Here is a 17546-nt window from a genome sequence, read left to right on the forward strand (position 1 = left end):
TTCTAGTGTGCCTGGGAGGGAGCAGATGATACTCAAATACTTAACTGCATGGCACTGCCCACATGGGGGCCTGATGGATTTCACTGCTCCTGGATTTGGTCAGGTCCAGCGCTGGATGGTGCAGCTATGTGTAGTGAGCCATTAGATGGAAGATCTCTCTCTCTCTGTCTCTGTCTCTGTCTCTCTCTCTCCCTTTTTCCCTACATCCTCCTCAGATTTTTAAATAATAAAAGAAAATGTGAACATCAAAATTTTCAGGAGAATGTACAGAAACACCCTCCAGTTGGTGAGGTCTCAATGAGAAGACCATCCAAGATGGTCACGCGTTCACTATTCTAGCATTGGTAGACAGTAGAGTATTGATAATATACATGTGATAGTAATATTTTGAAATGCAAAATGAACTAATAACATAGGTTTCAATATTGCAAATTAAGACTAAATATCAAGAATAGCTATAAGAAGATATAAATAATTTATTATGAATTATCTATTATCTTTAGACTATAATCAACATATGAGTTTCTTAGCATGAATTACTGCACCAGATGTAGAAATCTCTGATCACAGCATGAATTACTACGCCAGATCTAGAAATCTCTGACCAACTCGTCATGAAAGGTGTCATTGTAAATCACAGAATTTTTCCTGATTTCATAATCACACAGGAAAAAGCTGACATTTATGGCCACACATTCACAGTGTTAATATTGCGAAAAACTATTATACTAATAACATACACAGGCAATCGTAATTACGACATGACAGAGGTAAAATCAATTCATGTTCTCATTAATAATATAGAATGTGATTACTCTCAAAGGAATGAGTAATTTGTTAGAACCCATAATAGAACGAATCTTGGCTGCTCCACTTCTGATCCAGCTCCCTTATAATCCACCTTGGAATGCAGTGGAAAAGGTCCATATGCTTGGACACTTACACCCTTGTGGGAGATCTTTAAGAAGCTCCTAGTTCCTGATCCAGTCATCGCCACAACCATGATTTGAGGAGTGAGCCAGAGGGTGGGAAGATCTCTCTCTCTCAATCTCTCTCTGTCTCTCTCTGCATTTCAAATAAATAATTCTTTTAAAAAAGAAACAATCACAATTTTATTTAAGAATAAATATAGAGCTTCAGGATTTTCAATCAAGAAAACATCACTCCGTAAATCAATAGAAAACTTTAAGACAACTGTGTCTAGAAGGACACTGTGGAATATTTCAATTCCAATGTTAAATTGAATCTCATCACAATCCAGATGCAGTGAAGGGAAAGAACTTGAATGGGGGAAAGAATATACTGAACATAGGTAGTACAGAAAAAATGTGCACTTTAAAGTAGACAGGAAAGCTTAGACACTTTCCTTGAGTTAATAAACTCTCAGTAAAAATAGTAACCCACAATGCTAACACTTGCCTACAACTCGGGTACTGACTGATGTTATAAAATAGTGAAGAAATATAATCAAACAAAAATAAATGAAAAGTGATGTTCATATCATTGGATAAATTGTGATTAGGATAAAACTGAGCAGTTTGGTATGAATAATTACTAAGTGGCAACTAAGCAAAGAGATTTAGTGAAAATATTCTTTTAAATCATATTTTTAAAATGATTGCATATCGCAGGAAGTTAAGATAATGTAACCCAAAAGAAGAACCCTGACATAAAGACTTCCTCATGTAAAATATGGCAGAGGTCCTAAACAGCACTCTGGCCTCAGAATTAGCCCTTAAGGAATTTGGATGTGGCTGAAGAGCCCATGAGAGTATTTTAGGCATGGAAAGCCAAGACACTGGCAAAAAAAAAAAAAAAAAAAAAAAAAAAAAAAAAAAAAAAAAAACAAAACCTAAATCAAAGATCTCTGCAAGTGAGATCCCTGTGGAAAGAACAGGCCATCAAAGAAGGAGGTACATTTCTCTGAAGGGAGGAGAGAACCTCCACTTTTACTATGACCTTGTGTAAATAAGATTGGAGTCGGCGAACACAAAAGGCTTCCATAGCCTTGGCAACTCATGATAAGAGCCTACGGTGATTACTGATGCCATAAACAAGAGTGTCAATATGTTAAATCAACAACAAGAGTCACTGTGCACTTACTCCTCATGTAGAACCTCTGTCCTTAATGTGTTGTACAATGTGAATTAATGCTATAACTAGTACTCAAACAGTATTTTTCACTTCATGTTTCTGTGTGTGTGCAAACTGTTGAAATCGTTACTTAATATATACTAAATTGATCTGTATATAAAGAGAATTGAAAATGAATCTTAATGCGAATGGACTGGGAGAGGGAGCGGGATATGGGAGGGTTCCAGGAGGGAGGGAAGTTATGGGGGGGGAGCCATTGTAATCCATAAACTGTACTTTGGAAATTTATATTTATTAAATAAAAGTTAAAAAACATAATGCTATTGAAAATGTCAACAGTAGTGATAAATTTGGAGATCCCTACAAACTTCCAAATAGCAAAAAATTGTGTGATTCTGATAGCATGAAGCAGTACATTGACGCTAGACCATTCAGAGATACTATGTACAGGAAAGATTCCAAGATAACCTAGAAAATTTCCATGCGACTTGTAAACCTACAATGAAAAAGCCACATATTCATAATGCAAGAACCAGTATACCTAAGAAACTGAAATTATATATGAGTGATAGCATTAAATTCAAAGGCAAAAGAAAAAAAGAATTTAAATGCTATGACAAAAATGATATGGTGGCAACTCTAAGTGGATAGAGTAATTTTGTAAAAAAAAAAAAAAAAAAAAAAAAACACACAATTAATGCCAAGAAAATGTGACAATTTTTAGTGAACAGTTATTCCTTAATATTACATCTAACCACCATGTGAAATTTTCAGAAACTAAAATCCAGAAAAGATAATTTCCTTTCCATAGTGATTTTAAAGGAACACCAGCATCAAGAAAATCCATAAAATCAATAAAGACTTGAAAACATCCTTGAAAGAGGAAAAGAGAATGCTGGTCTTAGATGGATATGGGACGTTTTGAAGATAAACATTTCTTAGGTTCCTTACAATATTTTGAGAGAACTGACAACACAATAAAAAGGCAACAAATATGGCCACATGTTCACAGTGCTAGCATTTGTACATACTGTGATTAGATAACATAATTGGACAATAGTCATAAATTCAAATACAAAGTACATGTTAAAAACTTTTCTCTATCAGGTACAAATATATTGTGATAACAATGACTAGAACTGTTTTTATAGGAGTGAAACTACAATAAGAACATTAAGATCATTTCATAAAAAACAGTCCATTGAATTCTTTAAAATACAAAAAAGGAAGAATGAATGGAAAGAAAGCAAAAATTTTGAAAATTACCAGATAAACATTGATGGAAAGATATTTGTATCTAAATCCTTGAAAATTAAAATTAAAATTTTATAGTCCTCCAGAATTCCAGAAAAGCTAAAAAAAAAATCCTCTAGGAACTGAGAAAGATTGGGTTAAGATGGCCTGAGAATTCGGGGCACAAAATAGTTGCAGAGAGAATTCAAAACATTTCCATCATGTTGATGTCATAAGAAGAAGCCACTCAAATAGGATATTGATGACATAAACAGGTCACACAGTGAATAAAGACAACAATTAAAAATGAGCATTTTACACGTGAATTATGTTTTGATGATTGTAATTTGAATACAGGATACATAATAGAGTGATCAATAGACATGAAGGAATTTGGTGAACAATAATCCAGTAAATATTTTTACCATGAGAAAAATTTTAAAGTCAAGGAAGGTAAATCAAGGAATATTTTTGGTGCCTTAATTCTTTAATTATTCTATCATTTTCAACTTTTGGCTTATTTCCATTGGAAGTATCAAGTGAATATCCTTGTGCATATATCTCTCTTCACAATCCTGATAATTTTATTTTCATTCTTTTTCTAAAATTTTATTTGTTATACAATTTTCATGTATTTTATAGGTAGTGTTTTAGAAACACTGTGATATTTCTCACCCTACCCTCCCTTTCACCCAGGTTCCAACCTTTCATCCTCCTCCCTATCCCATTACCACTGTTAAATTTTCAAAGATCTACTTTCAGTTTAATTAATGTTTGCAAAGTTAGCCCCAAATTAAGTAAAAGAGTTCAATAAACAGTATAAGGAAAATGGAAAAAAATAATAATTTTCATCAAAGTGATGAAACCACAATGAAAAATAAACCAGGATGAGCTAAGTTTTCTGTGCCAGGATGAGCATACACTACATCATGATGTATACATGTCACAGAAATAAAAGATGAGGATATAACCCATAATCTGATTATTGGAAGTGACAGCAATAATGTAGGAGCAATAGCATAACAAGCATATACAACAGGATTGGATCAACCAACATGTATTAAATTTGCATTAAACTTGATAAATAAAAGAAGAAATCAATAATTATAAGTAAGGAAAATATGCCATTTATAACAAAAAAAAACCCTTAAATGAAAGATACTGGCATCTACAGTTACACTTATGCACAAAAACTACCAAAGATAAAAGTATATTACCTAAAAAGGGAGAATGAGGATAGGAGCCAAAAGAATTTCTGATGAACTATATACATAAAAATGGCCAACAAAATTAATAAAACTTTGAGTATGTTTATGATCTTTCTTTTTTTAACTTTTATTTAATGAATATAGATTTCCAAATTACAGCTTATGGACTACATTGGCTCCCCCCCATGACTTCCCTCCCACCCACAACCCTCCCCTTTCCCACTCTCTCTCACCTTCCATTCATATCAAGATTCATTTTCAATTTTCTATATATACAGATCAGTTTAGTGCACATTAAGTAAAGATTTCAACAGTTTGCACCCACATAGAAACACAAAGTGAAAAATACTGTTTGAGTACTCGTTATAGCATTAAATTTCAATGTACAGTACATTAAGGACAGAGATCCTACATGAGGAGTAAGTGCACAGTGACTCCTGTTGTTGACTTTACAAATTGACACTCCTATTTATGGCATCAGTAATCTCCCTATGCTCCAGTCATGAGTTTCCAAGGCTATGGAAGCCTTTTGAGTTCTCCGACTCTTATCTTATTTAGACAAGGTCATAATCAAAGTGGAAGTTCTCTCCTCCCTTCAGAGAAAGGTACCTCCTTTTTGAAGACCTGTTCTTTCCACTGGGATCTCACTCACAGAGATCTTTCATTTAGGTCCTTTTTTTTTTTTTTTTTTTGCCAGAGTCTCTTGGCTTTCCATGCCTGAAGTACTCTCATCAGCTTTTCAACCGGATCCAAATGCCTTTAGGGCTGATTCTGAGGCCAGAGTGCTATTTAGGACATCTGCCATTCTATGAGTCTGCTGTGTATCTCGCTTCCATTGTTGGATCACTCTCCCCTTTATTTATTCTATCGGTTAGTATTAGCAGGCACTAGACTTGTTTATGTGCTCCCTTTGACTCTTAGTCCTTTCAGTATGATTAATTGTGAACTGAAATTGATCACTTGGACTAGTGAGATGGCATTGGTACATGCCGCCTTGATGGGATTGAATTGGAATCCCCTGGTATGTTTCTAACTCTACTATTTGGGGCAAGTCAGCTTGAGCATGTCCCAAATTGTACATCTCTTCCCTCTCTTATTCCCACTCTTATATTTAACAGGGATCACATTTCAGTTAAATTTCAACACTTAAGAATAACTGTGTATTTATTACAGAATTAAACCAGTAGTATTAAGTAGAACAGACAAAAAAATACTAAGAGGGATAATGTACTAAGTTGTTCATTAACAGTCAGGGCTATGCTGATCAAGTCACCATTTCTCATAGTGTCCATTTCACTTCAACAGGTTTCCTTTTTGGTGTTCAGTCAGTTGTCACTGTATGATCTTTCAATATAAAATCCAAGCAACATATGGATAGGTTTAGTTCTAGGATGGGCTTTCATTACACTACTAATCATTTACACAGGTGATAAGAATACATTCAAAGACAAAACCAGATATACAAAGAGGTGTATTGGTTAGAATAAAATTTATATTTTAAAAATTATGAGTAACATTCAATTAATTGAGAGTAACAATATTAATGTGACAAGCACATTAAAGAGATTTTTGTGGAAAATAGCCCATATATATATAGTTTATTTATTTATATATTTGTATATAGAACAAAACTTTAGAAATGTATACATAAATATAAAATCTATTATCTAAAAAGTATAATTTAGAGTTCCATAATAATCTAGCTACTGGTCATTACAAGAATGGGGAGCAAGCCACCAGCTGTAGCTCATAGTTTCCGTCTTTCCCTCTCTATCCACCTCTAAAATTAGATAAATATATACAATCTTGAGGTCAAAACCACATCAAGATCCTGACACTTCTCCACATAATTGTCAGGAAATGTGCCAATATCTAGACACACAGTGCAAAATTTGAATAATCAAAAAACTCAATAATCAAACAATGATTTAGAGTTCCATAAAAATCCAGAAGCTTTATATGTATATATTTATAAACATATATAAACACATATTACATATAGCTTATTATTTTTTTCAATTATATGTATATATTACCTTGAGAAGAGAGAATGATTGTGCTTGGCTAAGATGGATCTGAGACAGTGTATACCTGAATGTTTCCAGGACAACTTATAGAATGTTGAGTGTGATGGTGATCTCACAATAAAAAGTTAAATCATCATAGATAATGGTCACAGGGCTGGGATTAGCCTAGACTAGAATATCTGTGAAAAAGACTGAGTTCAATGAATTCAAGGTTCAAAAAAATTTACCTAAATTTCTGAAGTAAATGGTTAATTTCAAGATCCATGTATGTCTATAAGGCTAAAAATGAACTCCCCAGCTAATGAGACTGATGGAACAACCCTAGTATGTTCTCAGGTACTGTGAATATAAAATTTTTTTGGAAAGCTTCCAGAAATTGAAGAGTTGATGCCCTAACAATGATAAAGAAAATCATGGTAGCCTTAAGTTTCCTGCACTAGAAAAGGCACAAATTAGATTACTGACTATTTACTCAGGCTACAGTAAACAAAATCAAATACAACATGAAAAGTAGAGAAATGGGACAATTTTATATATGTGGTATATTGACTATTGGATATACCAATGGCAAATTTGGTAGAAGCAGAAATAAGGCCACAAGAAGATGTAAAAACAGCCCTAAATAAACATTTAAGCTACAGAAAATTTGTACTTTCTTAAATCAAGGAAATTGTATGCCATTGAATTCAATAATCTTAGAGCCAAGATAACAGTGTCTCAACCTAATGCATGGAAAATTTAAAATGAATGCCAATTTTGAGTCTCTAAAAATAAAGAAGCTTTAAAACACATGTGTCCTTGACAGTGAAACAAGGTAATGTCCAAAAGTGATGTTATAGAACATGAAGATGGAGGTTACTAATACTACCTGAACACTTTTGAGTAAATTCATGGCATTATTAGGTAAATGCCCAAAAGAATGGCCATACATTGGCAGTGCTAAGATTAGATTTCATGTGGATATTGATATACACAAAGTAATAAATTAAAAATGAAAATAAAAATACAAACCTGATGCACATGGCAAGGGAAAAGTTTGCTTTGCCTTAAGTAACAATGAGTATTATAGTGTGAGACATAATTTAAAGACAAACATGTGGATGGGTATTTCTATAAAAGGGTCCAGAATAAACTGGAAAAATTGTAGAATGGCAGGGACATGTATCTTGGAAAATTTCTGAAATCAGAAAATAATTTACAGCTCCAGTAACATCCAGAAAGATATAGTATCCCATGCTGATGACCATGATGGTACTGGCCCCATAAGGTGCTGAAATCCTGTACTCATGACAGTATCTAGGACAACTTGCAGCATTTAAATTGAGTTTATAACCACAGAATCATAAACAAAACCATGGCACCTACTGTTTCCCTGTGCTAGTATTGTCATAAATCAGGTTATTAATTACACATTCAGGTGCCAGTGGTAAATTCTAAGACAAAATAAAGAGATATACACTCTATATAAGACAGTTCATTTTGATTACATATTGTACAAATTAGTAATTTGGGAGAAAAAGAGTCAAAATCATATAGAGATGGCATGGAGGAATACCAAACTTAAAATTACATTAAAATAATAAAAATGTCAGGAACCTAAATTGGAAAAGACCATGCTGACTAATATATTAACTTCTAGTGAGCATACAAGTACCTTGACCAATAAATATTTATGGTCGAATTTTTATTTTTGAGTACTAAAAAATAACAAATTGTAAACAGAATACATTAACTTGAACATATGAAAGGGTCTGCTGTAGTGACACAATTTTGTACAATCATGTACATGGAAGGAGACAACTTAGAGAAGTGTGAGCCACTTGATGACTTCAAAAAGAGAATGCTGACTAGAATGAGCAAATGCTTTCAGGGCTATGATTGGCATGTATTTTGATATTGAGTAGTAGGGAATAATTTTGTAGAAATCGTAGGGAATAATGTATTACTGACAAAACAGTATACAGGAATTTTGTGGAAAAGAAACATATATATGTATATATACATACACATATATGTATATGTATAAAGTTATGAAAGAAAATAAATTTAACAGAACTTAAAACAAGAATATTTCAAGTATCTTAACAAAATATATTTGAAATATAATACTGATATGAAGAAATGACTTTGTAATATTTCCAAAATCAAGTGAAGTGTGTAGTTACAAAAGAGTCCATGAAATTTAACAAAATATCTGACCTGCAAAGGAGAATGATGACACTGATGCAAAATGATTCTATGCAATGTTGTGCATGAACATTGTCTGAAAACTGGAAAAATTTAGGTAAAGTTGATTACATTACAAAGATAAATTAACCCAAGATTTCCGCAGGTTACTTGTTCTATCATTGACATTAAGTTACACTATTAATGAAAAAAATAAAGGAGTAGTAATGAATTCAAAAATAGAAATGGAATAAAGTATGTATTCAATGACATAAATTGATGATCATGTTCAACGGAAGTGTAATTTTAAAAATAAATTATTCAGATATGGCATGGCACATGACATTTTAATTACTGTGACTAGAAACTTGTAATTTGTATTTATAGGATTTTAAGCAGACATAGGTGAAATTTTTAAAAAATAGGCCTAAGATTATATTTACAAAAGAGTACATAATTACAGGAATATAATGCAGATCAAATTTTTTTAAAGATTTATTTTATTTATTCCACAGAGAAGTAGAGAGAGACAGAGAGAGATTGGACTTCCATCTGCCAGTTCACTCCCTCAATGGCACTATGGCAAAGGCTGCTAAAATCCGATTCCAGGAGCCAGGAACTTCTACCTGGTCTCCCACATGGGTGCTGAGGCCCAAGCATTTGGGCCATCTTCTTGGTTTCCCGAGCATATTGGCAGGGAGCTGGATCAGAGTGGAGCAGCCAGGACTTGAACTGGCACCCATATAGGATACCACAGCTGCAGGCCGGGGCTTTCACCTGCCACACCACTGCATGGACCCCTAGACCAATTCATGTTACTTAGCATAATAATTCTGAAACAAAGATAAAAGTGTGTTAATGTAGCATGTGGAAATTTTCAAGATCAACATTAAATTATGTGTACCATTGAATCTATAAAATGTTCTAAAGCACGTGTACTCTTGGAAGGGTGAATGGTCCACTATTTCAATAGTTCTCAGGAAATGTGAAAATGAATGTTCTGAGATGACGTATGGAATTTTGTTTGAAATGATGAACTCACAATAAAAATGGCACGAAAATTTAAGAGTGAAAGTCTGATGTTACCTCTTCAAGGAAGATGGAAGAGAAATATAGATGGAAACGATAAAATGCAACAGGAAATAAGACTTAGATGTACATAGTATCCTAAAAAAAATCAAAATGTCTGTGAATAGAACTGAGTCATTCTTTAGGAATGATAACAAAGTTGTGAACACATATACAGGAAGTGGATGAAGATATCAATTAAATTAACTCTTAAAGAATAAAAAGAAAATTGTCATATTTTAAAACAAGAAACCAACATGTCTCATAACAAAGTCAAGTTAATGGAATAGAAGTATACAGAATTACACTTTGGAAAATAAAATAACCAAGGTAAATATCTTTTCCATACAATCCACAATTTGGTATATATATTGCATATATAGCCATGTGTATTTACTTCTGAAAAATTATGAACATGAAAGTTACACAGACACTTCACAAAAGGATATGACATGGTCACCTCCCAACGAAAAGCAGGACAGGGTAAGCCCAGGTTCCCCATGTTAAAATTAAAACAACATAGGCCGGCGCTGTGGCTCAATCGGCTAATCCTCTGCCTGTGGTGCCGGCACACCGGGTTCTAGTCCTGGTCGGGGCACGGATTCTGGCCCAGTCACTCCTCTTCTAGTCCAGCTCTCTGCTGTGGCCCAGGAGTACAGTGGAGGATGGCCCAAGTCCTTGGGCCCTGCACCCACATGGGAGACCAGGAGAAGCACCTGGCTCCTGGCTTCGGCCACAGCAGCCATTGGAGGGTGAACCAACGGCAAAGGAAGACCTTTCTCTCTGTCTCTCTCTCACTGTCCACTCTGCCTGTCAAAAAAAAATATTACATCATAGCATGGTAATGACCATAGCACTGCTACAGAGCACTGCTACGGAAGTGTAAATAATCTCGTTACATGCAAATCAAAATTGTCCCAAAATAGGTGTGATATTTTGCATTTTATTTTATTGTTGTGGTTAGAAAATAGAACTTTGGGAAAGAAGTTAAAGAATCCCAAGCAGATGTAATGGACATGATTGAAAATTATTTCCAAAATTTCACTTACAAAAATGTAAAATTTGCAGGAATTTAATCTAAAATGTTTATGGTACTCAGGGAAATGATGTTAGATTAAGTATACCACTGTGTATTATTCAATAGTTACAATTATTATAGATTTTTTTTTTGAGGCCAACTCTGCTTTTGTTGCACAAGAGCTGCTCCATGGCTGCCAGGAGCTCGGGCTTCAGGAGCCATGCGCGTGGGGCTCGGCCAGCAGCCTGAGGTCCTCCAGCACAGCTGGGTCCCACGAGAAGGTCAAGAGGGCAGAGGGCACCTGGGGGCAGAGCAAGCTTCACCCTGCTGCTGGGGGGCAGCACGCGGCCCTGCTGTCTGACTTCCTGGGGCCCTGCGCCAAGGCTGGGCACCCCTCCCCAGGGTGCATTCCTTCAAGGCCAGGTTCTCCTCCTCCAACAGCTTCTGCTCCCCTGAGGCCAGCAGCTGCAAGGGCAGCCAGCCACTCTCCAAGGCCTCCCAGAGGAAGCTGTACAGTGCGGACAATCGCTCGCAGGCATAGAAGGTCCCTGCGGGCAGGACGGTAAGGGCCGACTGTACAGCAGGCACCCTGACCCCGGCCCTCCTGGGGCACCCAAGCCCCAGTGCCCCCCGCACCTTCTGCAGCAGGCAGCCATCCGGGAGGCGCACGCGCAGCAGCGTGAACCTGTACCCCCGCAGTGCAACTAACCAAAAAAGAGGGAAAAGACCCAAATCAATAAAACCAGAGGTGAAAAAGGATATGTAACAACATATAACACAGAAATAAAAAGAATCATTAGAAAATATTATAAAGTTTTGACAAAACTATAAATTTTAAGAATGAAACAGGTCATTGCACTCCAATCACAGAATGGAAAAAAAATCACCATGCTAAGGCAGATCATAATTAAACTGCATAAACCCAGAAATAAAGATAAATCTTAAAAGCCCTGTAAAAGAAAATGATGGATTTTTTAAAAGGAGGATCAATAGAATGTTAACAGCATTCACTGTTGGCGTGCATACAAATTACATGACTCTCAGAAACCTCCTTCAAGTACTGAATGACAAGAGTGTTTGTGTAGTATTTTACTTATGGCCAAAGTATCTTTCAAAACCCAAAAAGAACGGTATGTTCATGTTACAAATATTTTATTTGAGATTGACATGCATATATGACTTTCATGTAAAATATTCTATTACATTTGAAAAGCATACTAAAATAATCCTAATCTCTTTAATCAAGCCACTTTAGATAATAATCTTAAAGGAAATATCCAAGTATCTAAAGATATATAGACTACAGAAAATTTCTAAAATCAAAGGTTAGTGTACATTTACTAAATTATATAAAATGCAAAAATAAAGGAATTTGGTGAAAAATAAATTGTAATTATATAAAGTGAGAAGTAAAAATCAATGAATATAACACTCACTCACCTACTAGAGAAATTCTGAGGAAGTATATCTAGAGCTACATTTTGGGAAACTTCAGAGAATGATAATTTTGGAGTTATAAAAATTAAGCAAGTTTAAAAATGTGTGACTTTAAAGTGTGTAAGATTAAGCTTACCCTAACAGAGTTCAGAGAGACTATACATTAATGTTGCCAGCAAAACTTAACAGAATTTTGAGTGATTTCATGTCATCACTGTGAAAGAAAGTCAAGCCAGAATGTCACAATACAAGGATTTAGTTAAACAAGGATATTGAGTACACACATACTTGGCACAGATGATGTGGCACAACAGGTTAAGGCCCCGGCCTGCAGTGCTGCCATCCCATACTGGCACCAGTTCCAGTCCCAGCTGTTCTACTTCCAATATACCTCCCTGTTCATGTGCCTGGGGAAAGCAGTGGAGAACAGCCAAACTCCTTGAGCCCCTGTACTCACATGGGAGAACCAGAAGAAGCTACTGGCTCTTGGCTTTGGATCAGCTGAGCTCTGGCCATTGCAGCCATTTGGAGAGTGAACCAGTGTATGCAAGACATTTATTTCTCTGTCTCTCTTTGTCTCTGTCTCTCTCTCTGTAACTCTTTCAAATAAATAAATAAATCATTAAATAAAAAAACTCCATATATCAATAACTGCAATCACAAAACCAGAAAGGATGCTCATAATATAAAATACACCACTAATACTGTAAGTAAAACTAAATAACTTCATGGGAATTACAATAAAATCACTAGCAGGTATAAGGGAGTTTGGCGAAAAAAGAATCCATTTCAAACAGTTTAAAAGTATTTGTAAATAGAATGTCTTAAGTTGTGTACTTTACACAGTATATTATAGGAATGGTACCAGTGCCTAGAAATACATGATGGAAAATTACACATGTCAATTTGCAGCATTTGGGAAAAGAGAAATTAATGTGTGGAACAGAATACTGTGGCAATCACTCTCAAAAATTTGTATACAGAATTTACAGAATTTTGAGCAAGTTTGTGATACCACAATGAAAATGCAAACCAAGATTGCCACAGCTCATATGATCACCATTGGCTTACTTGGATGTTAGTGAACAATACAGGGTATAGCATTAGATGCAAAGGCAATTAAAAGAGATGTATATGTTATGGAATAATGTATGTTGTGATTACTGTGACAAGAAATGAATAATAATGGTATGAAAAGAAGATAGAGAACTTTCTGTTATTGTTCACTGCAATTACATCTATATTGGAGAACATGAAAAAAAACAGAAACATGATTGAAAAAAGATCATGCCTTGTTCTACAATATATGAGAGCACAGACTTCCATATCTAGATTATGCTTAGAGAAACATTAAAAATTAAACTCACAATTAGTTCCATGAACATCTAAAGAAGTAAAAAAATAAGTTACTTAGGGTGAATAATTACGGTGGACTAACAATGTCTCTGAAACTGTACATGATAGTTTCCAGGTGATATAGAATTTTGTGAGAGTTGATGACTCCACAATCAAAGAGTTAAGCAATCTGGTAAAAAGGTTAAGAGTACTAGAGTTGATTCAGACTAAGATATTACAAATATGCACTGCTGATAGCTACAATTTCAAAGAGAAATATAAAGACTTAAAAAGGTATTCAGCTGTCCTGAAACACTAGTTATTACCATAAAAATGAGTAATTTTGTGGAAGAAACAATGACAAAATGAGTGAATACAGGCAAAGTGGCTGAAAAGCAGATCATTACAATTATTAAAAATGTAAAAGAAAAAATTTCAGCAAACCTAACAACAATCATAGCAGCTCTTACCAAGACAGAGTAAGGGTTCCAGGGGCAGTGTTGTGGTGCAGTGGGATTTACCCACCATTTGGGATGACTTCATCACACTTTAGAGTTTCACCTATTCTCCACTGCTGACCCAAGGCCCTGCTTATGTACACTAGAGGAAGTGACAATGGCCTGGGTTCCCAGTCAGTGACCTCCTTGTTAAATTTAATGAAACCAAGTTTGTAACATTCTACATGGTGGTATTTTGAAAATGTGGGGTTACTGTCCTGCCTCTGCATTACAGGACCAATGGAAATGTCAGGGTGACTCTGCAGATGTTTCTGTCTTGGCCTCCAGTGCAGGGCTTCTAGGTTGCATTTTCTCCCAAAGTGCTATCTTATTTTGTAAAAGAAGTTAGTAAGTCACTGCATGTGTTCTAGATAAAGCACATTTGAAAAAGAACAAGCCTTAACATATAAATTGCCTTGCTAAAATACGGTGCCTGAAGACAAAGCTACACTATTTTCACACTCATATATTGCTATATTGCATTTATTTCAAGGTACAAACGGTATTTCTTCCTCTAAAGCTGTTGGAGACACACTCAAACCTGTACCTGTATTTATCATTGCTCCATTTCCTTTACATTTTTGTGTTCCTCTGATTAGGACTTCAATTTAGCCTGCTAGTTTTGCTTAATACACTTGGCCTTTTTGTTGCTTTCCACTGGGACTTTCCACTTATTTTTACGAACTTTTATAACACACTAAATCCCCCCATAGAACATTCTATTTCTGAACACTGAATATACTTCAGTGACATCTTTTCTTTCTTGAAGAAGCTTCATGTTTTTAATATGGTGAATATTGAATGCTTTGTTAGGTTGCACTATATTTTTCTTTGAATGCTCAATTCTGAAATATTCTTGAGGCTAACGTTGCTAATTTTTTTTCATATGGTCATTATGTCTGATTTGCCATGTACTTTACAAACACTCTTCAATTTGAGCTACAAGGTGCCAAATTTATAGACTAACTAAGGAAAAATTGATCAATGCGCCACAGTGAGTTGTCCAATTCATGGTTGAAAAACTTTCCAATTAACCCTCTTATCTTTTCTCAATATTACAAATATGTATTTTATTTTTATATATATTATATATCTTATACACACACATACACACACACACACACACACACATATATATATATATATATATATCCCATGTGCTATTTTTTTCAAGGACTGAAATCACTTTGTGGTATTTTTTCTGCAAATATATGCTTAAGAAGAGGGATTTTTAAAAATCTTTTTTTAAAGAGACAGTCTTTAGTGCATGTGCACCTCCAACCCTGAACTTGTTAGCAATGCTGTTTTGAGCCAGGTCAGCAAGTTAAGCAGTACAAGTTTGCTAATAAAGGATTGTTGACATTTCCAAAAAAATGTGAATGTTACATAATTTTTCAGTTTCCTGACATATCAAAACATCATGTTGCATGCCTTGAATTAACACAAATGTTATCAATAATATCCAACAGTCTTGAAAAAGTAAAACAAACAAAAAGAACCAGGCTCTCATATCAAAATATAAATTCAAAAAAACTCAGTAGACATATCTTCGTGATTGGAAAGGTTTTTATGGACAGAATAATTTTTAAAATACTCATAAATTTGAGCAGAAAAACTATCTATTTTAAAAGTGCAAATGCAGACAGCAGGCTGTCAAGAGACAGTGTAAAGGCTAAGATGATAACCAAGTGTCAAATTACAGGGCACTTGTGACCTCTAAAACCTGAACAGAAACCCAAGTCAAACAGAACTTTTGTTTTTTCCTTACCCACCCCAGGTGAGTTGTGTTATTGGAAACAGAAAGTGGAGAGACCCCCTAGAAACAGCTGTGCTGAGAGACCAGCATCCTGGAAGAGACCCTGCTGCCCACATATTTAGAAAACTGTGGGGAATCAGGTCCTGGCAGGGAAGGAAGGAGGAGCCCAGGGCCGCACAAACTACAGCTCCCGTCCCACACGCACCCCACACACGGAGCCCACATTCTCCCTAATGACCACCCCGTGCCCACTGCACAGTCGGGGAGACGCGGGGCTGCTGCCACACAGCTGCCAGGGGAAGGCTCTGGGGATGAGAAGTCGCTGAGAGCAGGGAAGGGGCAGGGCGTCGGGGGTCCCGGGTGCCAGTGCAGACCCCGACCCCCGGGTCTGAGGGGACCAAGGGAAGCGCTGGGCCAGCAGCAATATGGCGCCACAGATTCGGAGACGAGCTCTGGGAGGCCCGCGTCCTGCCAGCTTCTCAGCAGCTTCCACGGCTGCTTTACGCCTCTCCCGACACCTGGGCGCACACACTCACCACGTCGCGGTTTTCAGCTCCAGGTGTCCAGCGTCCCCCGGTGATGAAGGTGGAGGCCACCGAGCCCGACTTGCTTTGGGAGCCTCGCGCCTGCAGAGCCGTCTCCTAGCACCTCGCTCCTGCCCAGACCTGTAAGATGACTGTGACGTCAAGACCCCGCGTGATGACGCGGCGTGGACGTCGTCGTGCCTGATTGGACAGCGTGCGTGGCCGTGAGCGCACACAACCTCGCAACGGATGCATCCTATCATCATCCTCCATGGCAATGGGCCCCTGACTTCAGGTTGTGCTGGGTGGGAGAGCAGGAGGCGAGGCCTGGCTGCAGGTCGGACTCCACCTCCCCAGGCGGGAGGCCTCTCCCCTCTGCCCCTGCACCCGCCGGGTCCCTCCTGTGGCCCTGCCCTCCCTGATGGGTCCCTGCTGGAGCTCTCGGTGCAGTAACTGCTTCAGTGAGTCACAGTTCTGTGCGTCGGCCTCTGGGCTTCATTTTCTTCGTATTGTGACTCATTTTCCTGTTGGGTTATTTGTGTTACTTTCTAATATTGATTGGAAGAAACTGAAAGACATCCCATGATTTAAGCATTATTTTCCCGTTTCTCCTGTCAATGTTTGCTTTCTACTCTGCCTATTGACCTTTAATATTTTCTATTTCTTTCTTCCTGGTGCATGGTAATCTAATGGATTTTGAAAATATTGATCTTTCCATCAATCTGGTTAAATTCTTTATCATTGTACCTGTTTTTAGATTTTATGGACTCTAAATATCTCCAATATATTGACATTTTATTGCTTAGAAAACTTTACACCTTATTTTTAATTTTGCTCTCCTTTCCCTCCACTTCCCCGATTAAAAATTTGATGAAAGTGGAGGCACCTGGTCTAGCCTTCCTTCCAGGGAAAAAGCTGCCAATCATCCTGTACGTATTGTGTTGTTTGTTGCAAAATTCTTTTTAAACAATCTTGATAAGAGCATGGAAGTCACTTTTTTACTATACTGCTGTCATTTTTTTTATATTTCACGCTGATTGTTTTCAAACACTTTTAACATTCAATCTAAATGGTCATGTGATTTTCTTCTTAAATTTTTCACTTGGGTGGCACGTACCAATGCCATCTCACTAGTCCCAGTGATCAATTTCTGTTCACAATTGATCATAATGATAGGACTAAG

The 17546-nt window shown here is 36.4% G+C and overlaps 1 long non-coding RNA gene across 2 annotated transcripts; it reads right to left on the reverse strand.

Annotated features, from left to right (window-relative positions):
- Positions 1-9243: 9243 nt before the first annotated feature.
- LOC149120050 (uncharacterized) lies at positions 9244-17035 on the reverse strand. 2 transcript variants are annotated; one of them, XR_016226400.1, is made up of 2 exons: positions 16376-17035; positions 9244-9561 (listed from the first exon to the last, which is right to left on the reverse strand). It is a non-coding gene; the product is annotated as an uncharacterized LOC149120050 (long non-coding RNA). The 2 variants fall into 2 exon arrangements; XR_016226399.1 differs by lacking the exon at positions 9244-9561 and adding an exon at positions 10178-10606.
- Positions 17036-17546: the final 511 nt, after the last annotated feature.

This window comes from Oryctolagus cuniculus, chromosome 20, assembly GCF_051225735.1.
Source record: "Oryctolagus cuniculus isolate XC-2025 breed Fujian yellow rabbit chromosome 20, ASM5122573v1, whole genome shotgun sequence".
Taxonomy (NCBI): domain Eukaryota; kingdom Metazoa; phylum Chordata; class Mammalia; order Lagomorpha; family Leporidae; genus Oryctolagus; species Oryctolagus cuniculus.